The sequence below is a fragment of the Cebus imitator genome, unplaced genomic scaffold, assembly GCF_001604975.1.
Source record: "Cebus imitator isolate Cc_AM_T3 unplaced genomic scaffold, Cebus_imitator-1.0 Scaffold33, whole genome shotgun sequence".
NCBI lineage: Eukaryota > Metazoa > Chordata > Mammalia > Primates > Cebidae > Cebus > Cebus imitator.
Genome location: NW_016107348.1, coordinates 3,112,845 through 3,128,960, shown reverse-complemented (window position 1 = coordinate 3,128,960; position 16,116 = coordinate 3,112,845). Strand labels below are relative to the sequence as shown.

Sequence of the window (16,116 nt, the reverse complement as noted above, 5' to 3'; positions counted from 1 at the left end):
GGAAAACTCCATTTGACAATCCCGGGGAGTTGAGTATTTTTCACCCTCCTAAGTGAATAATTCACTTTGGCTGTCTAGATACCAGAGCTGAACAAGTAGCTCTGGAGCCTGAGATGACCTCCTCACCAGAAAGGGCCTACCCACACTGCTCTGATGATCAGTACTTACTTCTATTTAGCGATTCTGGGCATCTTCCTCAGCCCCAAACCACCTACATGGACTTATAAGAGCTGTTCCTTAAATGCCTCAGTGACTTGGGTAAATGAGCTGAATTCTCCGGGCTTTAGTTTTTTCTTTCTGCATCACAGGGTGAGGAATACTCAATGGCTCCACAATAAGTGTGCTAGAAGTTTTAAGTGCTAATATTGGCTTTTGGACACTGTTATAATTACATCTGAAGTGAGATGTCAGGCTCTTTGGTGTTGACAGTGCCCAAGTGTTTATACTCGTATCTATTCAATGCTGAAATTCATTACTATCTCCCTTTTGCAGCCTTAACTGACTATGCGCCAGTGTGACGGGCTCAGATCTCAAGTAAAAGAGGTCTGAACTTTGGAGCAGATAACACCTGTACTGGAGCTATATCTTGGTCTTTCAGAGACTATGCGGCCTTGTGCTGTGGCTGAAACTGTGCTAAGTCCCTGGAACCTCCAGGTTTCTCTTAATTTTCCTACATTTAATCAGAAACGCATAAAGATTCCAAGAGGGCCAGTCCTGGCTTTGGAAAATGATTCACCATCTTCCACTTTACACTTGTTCCAGTCTGGAAAGGGTGAATAGGAAACCCTTTGCTGTTCGGTGAGATTGCCCCAGGAATGAGGAGCTGGGCTGGGGTCTCTGGGCCCTTGACTCTTTTCCCATCAATGCTGGGGGCCGGGGCACCTCAGAAGCCAAGACGTCTGCTAGTTGTTGGACTCATTCACTCTTGATGACCAAGGTACTGTAACTAGTAATTGACATAGATATCTCTTCCTGAGAAGATGAATAGCAGGTTCATAGTCCTTGCACAGGCATTTAAAAAATGCACAAACCGAAGAAGAAATTGCGTTGTCTAGATCCCAATCCCTAGCAAGACTAGTCAATAGGTCCCAGTATCCAGACAAGAGAAGGGATTTATGGGAGCACAGCATAAGCACATGGCAGGGAAAGAGAACACATTCTAAACGTCCTGAGAACTGGTTTTACCAAGCACCGCGGTCATCATGCTGTGAAAGTAATAACTGCCCTCTCATTGTCTGAATCTGAATAGGGGAACCAGCCTCCAAGTCCAGCCCCCTTCTTCAGGGAAACTTTGCTTCTCACTGTGCTTCAAGATGACCTTTGGCTGCAAACAAAAATGTGAGCCTGCATTTGGTAAAGCCTGGGTCTTTTCATTCTTCCCAGCTCTCCCAGTCCAGAGGGATAAATACCCCTGCTCCTAAAACCCAGTGGTCTCTGTGAATGAGCTCATCCAGTCCCTGCTGGCTTTCTGTATAGTAATGAAACTCATGTCGACCAGCCTTTCTACATTGTTATGTCTGTCTGTCTGGCTATCTCCCTATCTATCTATCTAGACATATAGCTATATATGATTGATATATAATATAAAGCTATATATGTATTAAATTTATAAAGATAATGCTGATGTTGTCGGGGCAGGAGCCTGAGAACTGAGGCTTTTTGCATCCCTTTCTCTCTCTGTCTCCTCCTGAGATCTCCACCTGGAGAAAGGGGATGAGAGCAGAATGAAGTTGAATATCTTGACTAAGGGAGGTGGTTTCTTCATCAGACACGCTCCTCGGAACCTTGATGGTAGTTGGAAGCTGGAGCAGGAAGGTAACAGGGAATAGCAGCCTAGTTAAAGCATGGAGCCTGCCTCAATGCCACCCTCGACTACTCCACAAATGGGGCACAACTAGAACAGGATGTTTAGGACCAGAGAACATTTTCACATGCCTGCAAACAAACAGAGTAAAATGACTGGTTAGCCTATCTGCTGATTTGTGAGATCAGCCCCTTGGAAGCCTTTTCTTCAATCCCAGGCATTATGACTGAATTCAACAACTCTTAAGAGATGGACAGAGGAGCTTGAGTCAGGATCGTGGGGTTCAAATGGCTACAATTCCCAAAGATGTTAATAACAAAGTTTAAAAAGTATGTGATCATTTTTGTCAATTATGTTTTCTCTATAAAATAAAAAAATAAACTTCAGGAATTACTGACCTATATATCTTAGTATTTAGAGTTACATTAACACGCTGGTATATAATTGTGGAGCTTCCATACTAACGTTAGGCATTAATAATTACTACTCAGTTTAATCTAGGCCATAACGTTATATACAGTAAATTGTTTCCAGAAGTTTCTAAGAATAATTCTGAAATATGCATGTGGCTGTGAAGAGTGAGGTTTTGTTTTTTTAATAAAAAATAAACTTTTTTTCTTTTTTCTCATCCCCCAACTTTATTGTTTTACAACAGTTTTAGATTTACAGAAAAATTGCAGGGATAGTACAGAGCTCCATGTACCTCTCCCTCATTTTTTCCTATTGATAATGTCTTACATCTTGTAGGACTATGCTACATTAGTTATGATTAACAAACCAATATTGATACATAATTGTTAATTAAAGCCATACCTCAGAGAATGGAGATTTCACAGAAAGTTGGCCTTGAAACTTCCCTGAGGTCTCTAAACTCAGGCCTTTCATGTGGCGGAGAGAAGCCTTTGCCGCCTTTGGAGCCCCATCGCCATTCCGGACTGCCTGCTGCTTTCCCAAGTTCTTTCTGCAAGGGGAAAAATGTTTTCTGGTCAGAAAACTTGGTTATCCATTGTAGAGCCACAATCATGAGTCTTTCTTTTAAGTTGTTCTCAAAAGCATTTTGCAATAACAGTGGAGTGAATTGGCTAAGAGTGGTGATTTTGGAATCAAATAGGTTGAAACCCAGTTCTGTCATGGATAAGCTGTTGTTTTATCAAGCTTTATTGTTCTCATCTGTAAAGTGGAAATGATAATAGTGTCTTCCTCATTAATTTGCTATGAGTATTGAATAAAAAGTTTCAGAAGCACCCAGTACCATGCCAGGCATATAATACTAGTTCAATACTGGTAGCTTAAGAGGTGAGCTCTTTTTAAAAAGCAGTTATGGCCAACAAGCTAATCAATGAGTAATCTAGATCAATTTGATGAAAAATAGCTTTTCCAACAAAGATCAGCTTCAAAGAGCAGTAGGGAGAAGAGACATCATTGTGGAAGCATACATTTAATTGTCTGAAGAATTCTCTTCACATTGGAAAGAACAAGGCAAGTATAGGGACTACTTGTGTGAAACCATGTGAGGAATCCCAGCCTGGGCAACGTGGTGAGACTATCTTTACAAAAAATACAAAATTAGCCAGGCGTGGTGGCGCACGCCCCCAGTCCCAGCTACTCAGGAGGCTGAGGTAGGAGGATTGCTTGAGCCCAGGAGGTCAAGGTTTCAGTGAGCCGTGATGGCATCACTCCAGCCTGGGTGACAGAGCGAGACCTTGTCTCAGAACAAACAACACATGTGAGGAGGTGCTCACAAGGCTTTTTCTGCTTTCCCATTCTGCTTGAAAGATTAAGGTATCAGTAAAATAAGGTATCAATAAATAAGATATCTCTATTAGAGGCATTATTGAGGGACAAATGATGTCCCAGAGGGAATTAGGAGCATTATGGAGACCTGGCTCCTTCCTTCCCATCCCCACCTCCTCCCTCACCACCTCTTCCAGCTCGCAGTCCTGGAGGCTTACTGCAACACATCAGACAGGCAGGCTCTCTGGACTGGCCAAGCCCTTTCTTGCTCTACTCCCCCCTGGGTGAGCCACCACGCCCACACCTGGCTCTTCATTGAAACTCAGCTCGGCTATCTCCTCCTCTGGAAACTGTTCTCCCGTCACCACCAGTCTGGTCACCACATGCTCCCATAGGCTCCCTCGGCTCAACCAACTTCATCACCCCTCTGCCTCACTCCGTTGGGAGTGCCATAGGTATGCAAGCCTCGCATGGCACCTGGGATGTGATGAGAGCTCACAAAATGTTGCCTCATGCCTATTCTCCAAGCATCTGCAAGCCCAGGGGCTTTTGATGCTTCCCTCAAACGCTGAGGTGGAAACAGTTGGGGAGGCACGTAGATTTGGTGAACGTTGCCTAGCTACGCCTGAAGCATAAAGGAGAAAACTTTAAAGGTTTTCTCTATAAAGAATATAACTAAAGCCAGTATAGGATTAAACAGTAACAGATAAATTATTTCATGCAGTGGTTTCCAAGCCCCAGTGCAGGAAACAATGTTGGTCTGTTGTGAAGTTTTCCTAGGTTAATGGGGATTCTCTTCAAAAAATGGCCACTGGTCTTGTGAGGGTATTCAGTGTGGTGGGCAGGGGCTGCTGGCTGAGAATGACCACAGAGAGGGGGCTGCCCTGGAGCCCACTTCCTTCAGCAATCCCAGGAGAAATACTTGGTCTGTCCTAGCCCACCTTCCTAAATATTGTGACCACTATGATAATACAGTGGAGGCAGTAAAAGTAAAGCCATTCCTTTGAGGTCACACAGCTACTAAGTTTTGAAATTAAGATCCAGGCCCATCTATCTGACTCCAGAGCATTTAACCTCTGTATCCCTCAGCATCTGGCATTTTCTCATGTTGTCAGCTTGGTGCCTGGAAGAATACAGTCTACCTGTATGAGGTTGAGCTGGCAAACCCAGGTTCATTTTATATGTACATGTATTTCCAGGCTTGATGGCATCGGTGCCCATTTATCATTTAGGAAGCATTTTATCCCACCTAATTGCCTTCCCTCATCCAATGGGTCCCTCTGGGACTGGGTAGGAAGGCAAGGTTTCAGGGTGGATACAGAAGTATCTTAATACTTTGTAATACCTGCTGCATAGTAGACTCCACTCTGCACCTAAGCTTCCAGTAGCATTCTTAGAGGTAGGATTAGTGCCATGGATTAAATAGCTCTGTAAGGGACTCCAGAAGTCTCTAAATAGGTAAATTGGACAAGAGCTTTGTATTTCTTTAAATAGATAAGAAGGGCATTGCTGGAATTTGGTAAATGTTTGTAACATATAAGATTATTTGTTATTATCTTGGTATTTTCTTGACATAAAATTGTCTTATATAAAATCCCCAGTGTAAGACACACATCACTTTTTGATTAAATTTTTAGCATCTCATGGTTTATAGGGCAGCGCTGTACCTGCAGCTGCAGGACAGATTCCTATGCAAAGAGGCCCTGGCAGCTAAGTATTGTCAAGGCGTGACTCCACACACAGCCCTGGGCAGTGCGGGCTGAAGAGCCCCTCAGCTCCATCGCGCCAGCCGGCTGTGTTGAGGAAGGTGCTCCCCGACCCCGCCGAGCAGCTGTGCTAGGGGAAGCCGTTGCTATTTCTGTCAGGATGATCATCCCAACTGACAGCATTCCTTCCCTCTAAGGTGATGAGCTAGCTCAGAGCAACTATGAGCTGATCCAGAAATGAAGACCCATCAAGCAGCCACAGAAACAGACAGAAGCCGAAGGCAGACCCACACCTTCCCTCTAGCTTCTGCTGCTGGGGACCCAGAGTGAGTATAGCTTTGCTGTTGCCTCCCTGGGAGTTTATTCTGTGGTTTTGGCACAACGCGGCAATCTGGGGGAGAAAGCAAAGTCTATGGATATGGTTGCCTTTTCTCCTCTAAGCCAACGAGTGCCTTGTTTTTCTGTGAGCCTGCCACTGTGGGAAAATTGCTCGAGTGTAAAGTTTCCCTCTTTGTCCCGAGCGCACTTCATTTACCAGCGAGCCAAGCTGGGAACAGAGCCGCCTCTCACACAGCTCATGAATGACTCCATTTTCTCAGGGCAGCCTGTGCCTGCCCATTGTCTAACTGTCATGGCCTCTTGTATAGGTGTTCCCTGCAGTCCAGGCTGTTACGTAAGGCCTGGGCAGGGAACACTGCGTGAGGGCAAGAGAGATCAGAGAGAGGAAAAACCCAGAGGGGAACCAAGACCAAAACATCTTCCTGGAGAAGAAGGGGGGGAAGTGCTAGCCATTTGTCAGCTCTTCCTCCGGCTTGCTTGCCTGAGTGATAAACTTTGGTTGCTGGCATACGGAGCCCCGTGCTGCTCCAGGAACACTTCCCTTTACATCTACAGACAGGACATGCTGTTCCTCTATGCCAGGGCAGCGGCACCCAGGTCCTCCCACAGGACTCTGACAGGAAATCTCTTATGGCCTAGGAGCAAAGGACTTTCCCTCGCCCCAGGCTTTCACTTTCTGTTTCTCCTTCGCCTGCTACGTCTTTGTTGGCTCAGGGATCTTCTCAGTTCTGCTCAGAGAAGCACACACCTTCTGAAGGCTCGCCTGTGGCGATTTCCTGGTAGTTCTGACTCTTCATCAGGCTCAGTGTTGAGAGGCAGCCATCACCTGGCATCCACGAACGGCACCCTAACCCCCACAGCTGCATCACCTGGCTGCCACGCTCTAAGCTTATCTGTTCCCTATCATCCCTTTTGACCACACTACCAGCATTGTGAAATGAAGGAAGGTGAATGGGTGCATATCATTCTCTGTCTGCCTTGGCCTCCCCTCAAGCCTGTTCTGTAGAATACTTGCCCTGGGCCAGATGTGGTGGCTCATGCCTGGATTGCCAGCACTTTGGGAGGCTGAGGCAGGTGGATCACCTGAGGTCAGGAGTTCGAGACAAGCCTGGCCAACATACTAAAAATACAAAAATTAGCTGGGCATGGTGACAGGTGCCTGTAATTCCAGCTATTAGGGAGGCTGAGGCTGGAGAATCACTTGAACCCAAGAGGTGGAGGTTGAAGTGTAATGAGATCACGCTATTATACTCCAGCCTGGGGCCTGGGTGACAAGAGCAAAACTCTGTCTCACCAAAAAAAAAAAAAAAAAAAAAAAAAAAAAGAAAAGAAAAAGAAAAAAATACCAGCCCTGGAGCCACAAGAAGAGACTTTACAACAAGTAAAATAAGATTCCCCGGGTAGATATCATGGGGGAACACTATATATTCTCCCCCACTCTTAGAAAGTCACAATGCATATCAGACCCTGAAATGTTTGCAGTAAAAACAAATATCACTTTGTTGTGACATTTTCCCAACTTACTGGATATCTGGTCTACAAGCTCCATGAAAACAGGGAGCTGGCCTATTGTTCATGGTTGAATATCTACTTCATAGCTCTGTGGGTGTCCACTAAGTGTGTTAAATTGAAGTGAATTTAACTGAATCTTTATTCCAAGTTGTATCTGTTAACCCCACAGAATTAACGTCCCGCAGAACAAACTTCGGCAAATGCTGGTTGATACCATGCACTAATTCTATCAATTACAGTGATGAGGAGGGAACAGGAGCACAGGGAGACACACATGGAAGATTTTCTGTTCCTCACATAAGAACAGGCTGCAGGAGATTGCTCTGTCCCTAGCTCTTTAAAAGAGCCTGGCCTGCCCATGAGCCACTCCACAGGGAAGAGGGAATGTGCATGTTTCTGGTGCTCACGCAGACCCCTTTCTGACTCGTCCCCTGTCCTCTCGTTTTGCTCGCCTATTCTTTGATCCCTTGGCTTTGGAGTCTGCCACACAGGAGGTTCCTCTCATCTGATGCTTCTCTTTATTATTTAAAAAAAAAATGGCCAGGTGAGGGGGCTTACACCTGTAATCCCAATACTTTGTGAGGCCGAGGTGGGTGACCCACCTGAGGTGAGATCAGCCTGGCCAATGGTGAAACCCTGTCTCTACAAAAAATACAAAAATTAGCTGGCATGGTCACAGGCACCTGTTATCCTAGCTACTTGGGCTGAGGCAGGAGAATCGCTTGAACCCAGGAGGTAGAGGTTGCAGTGAGCCGAGATCATGCCATTGTACTCCAGCCTGGACGACAAGAGGGAAACTCTGTCTTAAAAAAAAAACAACTCATTAAAAAAACCCAAACAAAACCAGAAATCTTATCTTAGGCTTGCTAACTGTAGCTTAGTTAGGGGTAAGAAAACCCTAGATTTGAATCCAGATTTGGCCATTTTCTGGCAGTGAGAAGTTTTAGAAATGTCTTGGGCCTATCTGAACCTCATTCTCCACTGTGTAAAATGAGGGTAATAACATGTGCCTCACAGAGTTGTTGTGAGAATTAAATGAGCATGTAAGCCTTGCACAGCGGGCTGGTATTTGGCCAGCACTCGGCACATGGCTGCCATTACTACAATCGTTCCTTCCCTTTCAGCTCCCCGCATTGCCTGCTGCCTGAGTTTGGGCATCTGCCCAACTCCAGGTGAGCCTCTTTCTCCCTCTGCTGGGTTAGCTCCATGAGACCCAGCTGGGTCTCTGGTTCAGATTTCCTCTGCCTCTGCGAACTTCTCTCCTCCCTCCTCATCGGTAGCTTCTTGGACTCATCCTTTTTACCACTTTTTTAATCTCTCTTTGGGGCCCCTACAGAAGGAAATAAGCCTTTATTAGCAGAATGTTTTGTAGTTTACAAGATTCTAATATAGCACCTCACTTAATCCTCATCATAATGCTCTGCAGACTGAGTTATCTGTCTACAGAGGAGAAAAAATGTGACTCAGTGACTTCGTCACTCACATAGCAATCAAACACCAGACGCTGGATTGGTACGCAGGTCTGGCTTCAGATGCAGCATCTCTGTCAGCCCTCACCATGGCTGCCACCTGGGTAACTGTGAAGCATAGCCCTGTCCTCCCGACCCCAGGATCCTGCCACCACCATCCACTTTCTACCTCCACTTAGGATTTGGCGCAGCTGTAAAAGAGGCCTGCAGGGAGAGGACATGGGGTGAAAGAAAGAGACAGAGGAGGAACGTGGAGGAAGGGAGACCAACCAATCCTCCAGCCACATGTCCAAGATTCTGGTCCTACTTCCTGACCCAAGGGTTCTCAGTCCCCATTTCCAGGATAGTAACACATCAAATGCCCACACCTACACCCAGGAACAGCAAACAAAGATAATCAGTGAAACACACAGAAGAAAAATCTGATTAGCATATTTGACAGTACAATATAAGGAACCTGTCACATTGTCAATGGGTAAAACACCTCAGAAACATCTAGGAAGACTTGTTTAGTCCTTGTTCTGTTGAGAAGAATACACGCACACACACACACATATACACATCCCTAAGGTACTGAAGTAAATAACAAAGGGATCTTCCCTGTTAGACATTCTTTATATCCCATCTGAAACAAATGTACAAGACCTAGTGACACGTTCCAGGTCATGTAGGGATCTAGGACGCATTTGTCTCTGTAAATCACAGAGCCTGTGGATGGGGGTTCCTGTGAAGGAAAACATGGTCTGGAGCAGTAAGCCGAGGGCAGCACCATGGACAGTCGCTCACCTGTCTTCTGATCATGGAGGCCTGTGCCCTAGAAATGTAGGAATTAGCAAGGAGAGGAGAGAAAGGAAAGGGGATCTTATTTTTTTGTAGAAAGAATCTTGCACTCCGAAAAGCAGGGCTGTCTCGCTCTTCTGTGGGGGTGGTGAATACCATTTTTGGAAAATTAGGACTGTGATACATATGTGTAAGAAAGGAATGGTCATCCCTTGCCCTCTGGTCTGGAGGTCCCAGGCATAGCCCGTCATACGCTTCTCTTCCTTCTGGACCACTTTAATTACTGTTTCTTTCTCTAGCCTCCCAGGCACGCTGAATCTCCTGTATTACATTCACTCAGTAGCCTGGAAACAAAGAGTTTAAAACCCTCTAACGTCATTTTTGTCTGCCATCCAAGAGTGCATTGAGAACTTAAGTTTCTACTTTTTCACAGAAGAGGGATTAAATAATTCTTCTGGTCTGAGCCCAGGTCATTAGGGGTGTTCTCACTACATATTCCTGCATAACAAACCTCTCCAAAAGTGTAGTGGCTTAAAACAGCATTTGTTTCACTCACAAATCTGCAGTTTTGGCAGGGTCTAGAGAACATAGCTCATCTTTGCTCACCTGGCATCAGCTGGAGCTGCCCTGAAGCTTCATGCCACACATGCAAGTGAATGAGCCTTCAGAAGGCTCCAGCCCCAGCCTTTGACTGTCAGTTCACTGGGAAGATGTAAAAATGAGAGCCAAAATAGCTGGGGCTCACTGGGCCTCTCCCTCTCTCTCCGTGATATCTCTACATGGCCTTTCTAACATGCAGCTTCATACAGTTGGACATCATACAGAGCAGCTTAGTGTTCCCAAGCTGTGGGTTGCCTTTTTTTTTTAAATATATACACGGTTTCACTCTATTATCAAGGCTGCAGTACGGTGGTACAATCTTGGCTCGCTGCAACCTCTGCCTTTCGGGCTCAAGCAAGCCTCCCAAGTGACTGGGACTACAGGCATGTGCCACCATGCCTGGCTAATTTTTGTATGTTTAGTCAAGACAGGGTTTCGCCCTGTTGCCCAGGCTGGTCTCCAACTCCTGGGCTCAAGTGATTCACCTGCCTTGGCCTCCCAAATTGCTGGAATCACAGGCACGAGCCACTGTGCCTGGCCAGGTTGCCTTTTATAACCCATCGTTGAAGTTACTCAGTATCATTTCCATGACATGATACTCATCGAAGCAGTCACAAGGCCCACCCAGGTGTGAGGGAACATGGGGTAGCAAGGTTCCAGCACAACATGTGAGACTGGAAATATAGCTGTGGACATTATTCGAAAATTCAACTTACCACAAGAGTTAAATCAATGGAGGGGACACAAAGGTACTGGGTTACTAGTTTCTGAACTGTCAGACACTGAACTAATGAACTTTTCTTCTGACTTTTGGGGGTTGTAAGTTGTAAGAGAATAAGCAATAAAACCAAATGGAGACCAAGGCATTTGTAAAAAGCTTTCACTCCCTTCTTCCCTGGGTTGCTTCTTCAAGTCACTGGCAATAGGCATCGCCATTACTGTTATAAAGCTAAGGGAAGCTGGGATTTTTAGATCAAAGGCGAGAAAGTTGATAGTGATCCTCAGGATTAATGGCAGGGGAAAGAGACCCTCACTAGCTGCTGCTCCAGCAACTGAAATCACCAACTAGGGAACTTACCATTTCTGCTGAGAGAAGAGTTTTACTCTGAGAAACCAGGGACATGGTTCCATGACACAAATATAAGAAACTGGCTAGCATGAGGAATGGATACACCCATAAAACAATGTGGGTTCCAATCCCACTAGGAAGGAAGGTAACATATTAATAACAATAACATATTAACAAATGGAGCACCATGTTACAGAGCAGAGTCTCTTTTGATGGAGAAGATGAAAAAATATCAAAGTATGTGAGGGCCCTGAAAAGAAAAAATGAGAGCTCAGTATCAACATGCCCATCTAGCCGTGTAAAAAAAAAAGTCAGCTTTGAAAATAATATGATAATCACCCATTTATGAGCTGGAAAATATGGATCTTTATAATATTCATAGTTATAGATATTATTTAAAATTAAGAGAAAAATACATTGAAGGAAGAATAAGATACACCCCACCCATTGAAATGACTAAGACACCTGGGCAATATAAATTCTAATTTTGATTAATAATAATGATTATTATTCAATTTAGTTTTTCAAACTGTTACTAAGGGCCTATTAAATGGCACCATTAAACTGGAGTACTTCAAGTTTCTTACAGATAAGTGAGGATGACAGTCATAAAAAACTGATTATATGGGTTTTTTTTGTTTTGTTTTGCTTGTTATTTGAGATGGACTCTCACTCTCTTGCCTAGCCTGGAGTGCAGTGACACAGTCTCAGCTCACTGCAACCTCCACCTCCCAGGTTCAAGCTATTCTCCTGCTTCAGCCTCCCAAGTAGCTCGGATTACAGGCACACACTACCACGCCAGTCTAATTTTTGTATTTTTTGTAGAGATGGGGCTTTACTATGTTGACCAGGCTGTCTTGAACTCCAGACCTCAAGTGATCTGCCTGACTCGGCCTCCCAAAGTGCTGGGGCTACAGGCTAATTATGTGTTTTGATGGAGCTTTGCCATAGGAGCACATGGAAGGGCCACTTGGACTATACTGAAGAGGCAGAAGGTGATTCTTGAAGAATAAGTAAAGTTTTAAACAGGTGGAGAAGTAAGGGAAGAGAAATTCATGCAGAAGGAACAGTAGGAATGCTTGGAAGTGTAATATGTTTGGCAGTTTTAGACCATGAGCCTCACAAAGGAGAACAGTGGGAAAGGAGGCTTGAGAGATAGGTAAGGGCCAGATTGTGGAGAGTTTACCAACTGTGGCAAGGTGCTTAGGCTGTCTGTGGACAATAGGAAAGCACCAAAGGGTTTTAGGCAATGTTGTGTCAATGTTTGATCTCTTTGTGGGGATGGTTCAGAGAGGACAAAGGTGAGACCAGTTAAGAGGTCCATGCTGACCTCCAGGTGAATGGTGATGAGAACTCACATTAGAGCAGTCACAGTAGATAGGTCCAGGATAGTGACAAATGTGAGAAATATGTGGACACCAACTCACCAAGCTTGGCGATTTGGATAGGATGCAATAAGAGATGACTCCTAGGATTCTGGTACCAGCAACTGGGAAGATGTTGCAATGACAAGTAACAAACACAGAGGAGAATAAATGAGTAAGGGGAGAAGAGGTGCTGCTGAGTCTAGTCTGAGGCATGTTGAAGCTGGATTGACAGGAATAGATCCATCAACTATGTGGTACTGGACCACCATCTGCTAGTCCTCCCCAGTCCTAGGGACATCCAGAAAGAAACTAGGCTAGTCTTGAACTTGAGAATCACTTGTAATATTTGGGATGGCAGAACTGAGAATGGAAGCCCTGAATTTATAGATGTGTTACACAATTTAAAAACTTTATCTTGGAAAATAGAACCAGGAAGACACGCTGATGTACTAGATGAGGATTATTTTAGGTTGAGAAATACAATCCATGTAGAGACTATCTTCATTTGAATTTTATGTATTTCATCCTTTTACTTATTCTTTCTTTTACTTAACAAATACTGTCTGAACACATACTATGCTAAGTGCTAAGGATTTAAAAGTGAATGAGATATGGAGAACATCCTTAAGAGACTCACATTTGCATACTAAATTATTTTGACTTCTATAGCTAGCAGTGCAAAATTCTGGTTCCATATCGAACAATCTGTTTTTTCAGTTGAGGCAAAAGATGATTTAGTGTTAAAAGAGAACAAGACTTAACGGCTAGCTAGGCTTATCTGAGCTATTCTAGATGCATTACCCTAGATAAATTAGTTGGCCTAGCCAAGTTTGAAAAAGGCAAATTAATTCAGAGCAATTTTCCTATTGAAGATAACCAGAGACATTTTTTTTTTAAATGAGACCTAACGAGAGAGAAGAATTACTGAACCAATTTGGAGGTTCAAAAAAGTAAATGGGAAGATAAGACTGCTCTGTCCTGGGAGCATTTGGCAATTCATGAAAAGTTGGAGAAAGGGTAAGAGGCTAAATTAAGGCAATGGATTGTGGTCTAGGGCCTGCTGAGGTGAGGAGCGTTGCTGATAAATCTCCCCATTTCAATTTGAGGTACTGAAGAAGAATGAACTTGAACTACATAAGGCTTCCTAGACACTTCAGTTTACAATAATTCCAACTGTCTGGCAAAAACAAATGGAAGTCCTTTCTCAATGAAGAATACATTTCTATAAGCAATTTTGCAGATACAATTATTAGCACATAATTTAAATATAGCCACATGAAGGCAGGCACAGTGGCTCATGCCTACAATCTCAGCACTTTGGGAGGCCAAGGTGGGGGAATCTCTTGAAGTTAGCAGTTTGGGACCAGCCTGGGCAACATGGCAAAACCCCATCTCTACCAAAAATATAAAAATTAGCCATTCTCATAACCCGGTCTCAAAAAAATAAACACATAAAAATAAAAAAATAAAAAATAGCCACATGAAACAGAAACTATTACTAACAAAATAGAAGAAACAAGGACAGTAGAAACAGACCCACATGAAGACTTACAGATCTGCATAGAGTCTAACTATTTAAATAACCAAAAACATTTTTTTTTAACAGTCCAGAGGTCTTTTATTTATTTATTTATTTTAACACCTATTATGCTGTGAATTCACAGGGAAGAGGTTCCAGCAGCTCAGGCTCCTTCCCACTGGTTGTCACAAAGCGTGCTTCTCTGGGTGGAGCAGGCTGGCGCTTCAGCTGAACCCAGGTACCTTTCTCTTTGGCTTCTTTCTTTTTCTGATCATTTTCCTTCACACGTTTCAGGAAGCTATCTCAGCTCTTAGGGTGCTTGATGTGCTCAACACGCACATTAATTCTCTTGGCAAGAATCTTGCCCTTAATGTGTTTACAACAATGCCAACAGCATGCTGGGTAAGATTGTAGACTCTTCCAGTTTTGCCATGGTAACATTTGTGGGACATTCCTTTTTGAACAGTACCCATTCCCTTGATGTCTACAATATCACCTTTCTTATAGATTCGCATATACATGGCCAAAGGAACAACTCCATGTTTTCTAAAAGGCCTAGAGAACATATATTGAGTGCCTTTTCTCTTTCCCTTTGTCTTCGTCATTTTGGCGAATTACTGGAAGATGGCGGTTCTGGCCGAAAGGCCAAAAAGCTTTTATGATATAAACATGTTGTGTCAGTCAGGTTTCCAACCAGGCACAGATGAAACCATCAAACTATGATAATATGAGGGATAATATTATTCTTTAACAAAGAAATGTATTAATTGCTGGGACTATTAACAAGGAGAAGCCTTTACCACCTGTAGGCTTGAAGAGTTGCAGGGAGGGAGGAGCTATCAGAATCTAAAGACAGAGAGTCAATGGTCAGGGAATGTGGCCAGCCCACAGTGACCCCACAGGAAGAGATCGGGTAGATCAGTACTGAATCTCACTTTCCTCCTTCCCTCTGGTCCTACTGGTACCTTCCTTTAGCCAAACACAGCTAGAAGCTAGACGACAAGAAAATCCATTGATACAGTTCATGCAGATCAGTTTCCTGGAGAGACAGCAGAGTGGAGAGGGTAAAGATATAGCCATAGAGCTGAACAGAAGATACATAACATGTGCTGTTATTTTTTTCAAGAAAATAAAAGATTGAGGATTTAGACAGCAAACTAGAAACTACATAAAAGAGACAAAAAGTTCTAGAATTAAAAATATATAGTAATCAAAATTAAGAACTCAATAAGTTTGGTAAATTTTAAGACCCAACTGAAGAGAAAATTTGTGAAGTGGAAGATAGATTAGAAGACAATCACAGAATAAAGCATGAAGAGGAAAAGGATGGAAAGTCTACAAGAAATGGTAAGAGGTATAGAAGATTTAGTGAGAAGATCTAACATACTTGCAGTTAGAGTATCAGCAGGCCGATGAAAGAAATAATGGAAGCAAATCTGAAGAAGCAGTGGCTGAGAAATTTTCAAAGTCCATGAAAGACAACTAGAGAAAAAGGGACAAATTACTTTCAAGAGAGCAACAGTAAGACTTAGAGCTGACTTCTCAGCCATGGAAGCAGTGAAATTACATCTTTAAAAGGCTGAAATAAAAAAGCTGCTCATCTAAAATGTTATGATCAAAATTTAAAAATCTATCAAGAATGAGGATTTCTTAAAAGATATTTTGTTTCATTTCGTTTTGAGGCAGGGTGGTGTCTCTCTTTTTCCCAGGGAAGTAAGTCAAAGGGTACAAGCCTGCAATTATGTCGGATGACGAAATCTAGAAATATAATGTACAGCATGAGGACTATAGTTAATGACATTATATACCATAAATTTGCTAAGAGTAGATTTTAGCTCCCCCCCACCCCAACACACACGCAACTATAGAAGGTGATAGATTAATTTGCTTAACTATAAGTAATCATTTCACTGTGGATATGTATATCAAGACAGCATGGTATAAAACTTAAATATGTACAATAAAAAGGCACTGTTGGGGATAAGACCCACTTCATTATGATAAAGTTGAATTCAACAGGAAAATATAATTCTAATTTTCTACATACTACTAACATAGCCTCAAAATATACACAAGAAAACAGAAAAACAAATTCACTATCACAAGTGGCAGACTTTTAACATACTTCTCACAGCAAATGATAAAACTAGCAGATAAAAATTATTAATCATAGGCCGGGCGTGGTGGCTCATGCCTATAATCCCAGCACTTTGGGAG

At 43.3% G+C, this 16,116-nt stretch overlaps 1 long non-coding RNA gene across 2 annotated transcripts in view; it reads left to right on the top strand.

Annotated features, from left to right (window-relative positions):
* The first annotated feature begins 1,200 nt into the window (after positions 1-1,200).
* The window catches only part of LOC119470538, a 17,710-nt gene continuing 2,794 nt past the window's right edge, over positions 1,201-16,116 (top strand). Inside the window, exons 1-3 of one of the 2 annotated variants that reach the window (XR_005199448.1) lie at positions 1,201-1,338; positions 2,022-2,133; positions 5,442-5,570. This is a non-coding gene — a long non-coding RNA (uncharacterized LOC119470538). The remainder of the gene's footprint in view (positions 1,339-2,021; positions 2,134-5,441; positions 5,571-16,116) is intronic. The other variant, XR_005199447.1, reaches the window with a different exon arrangement.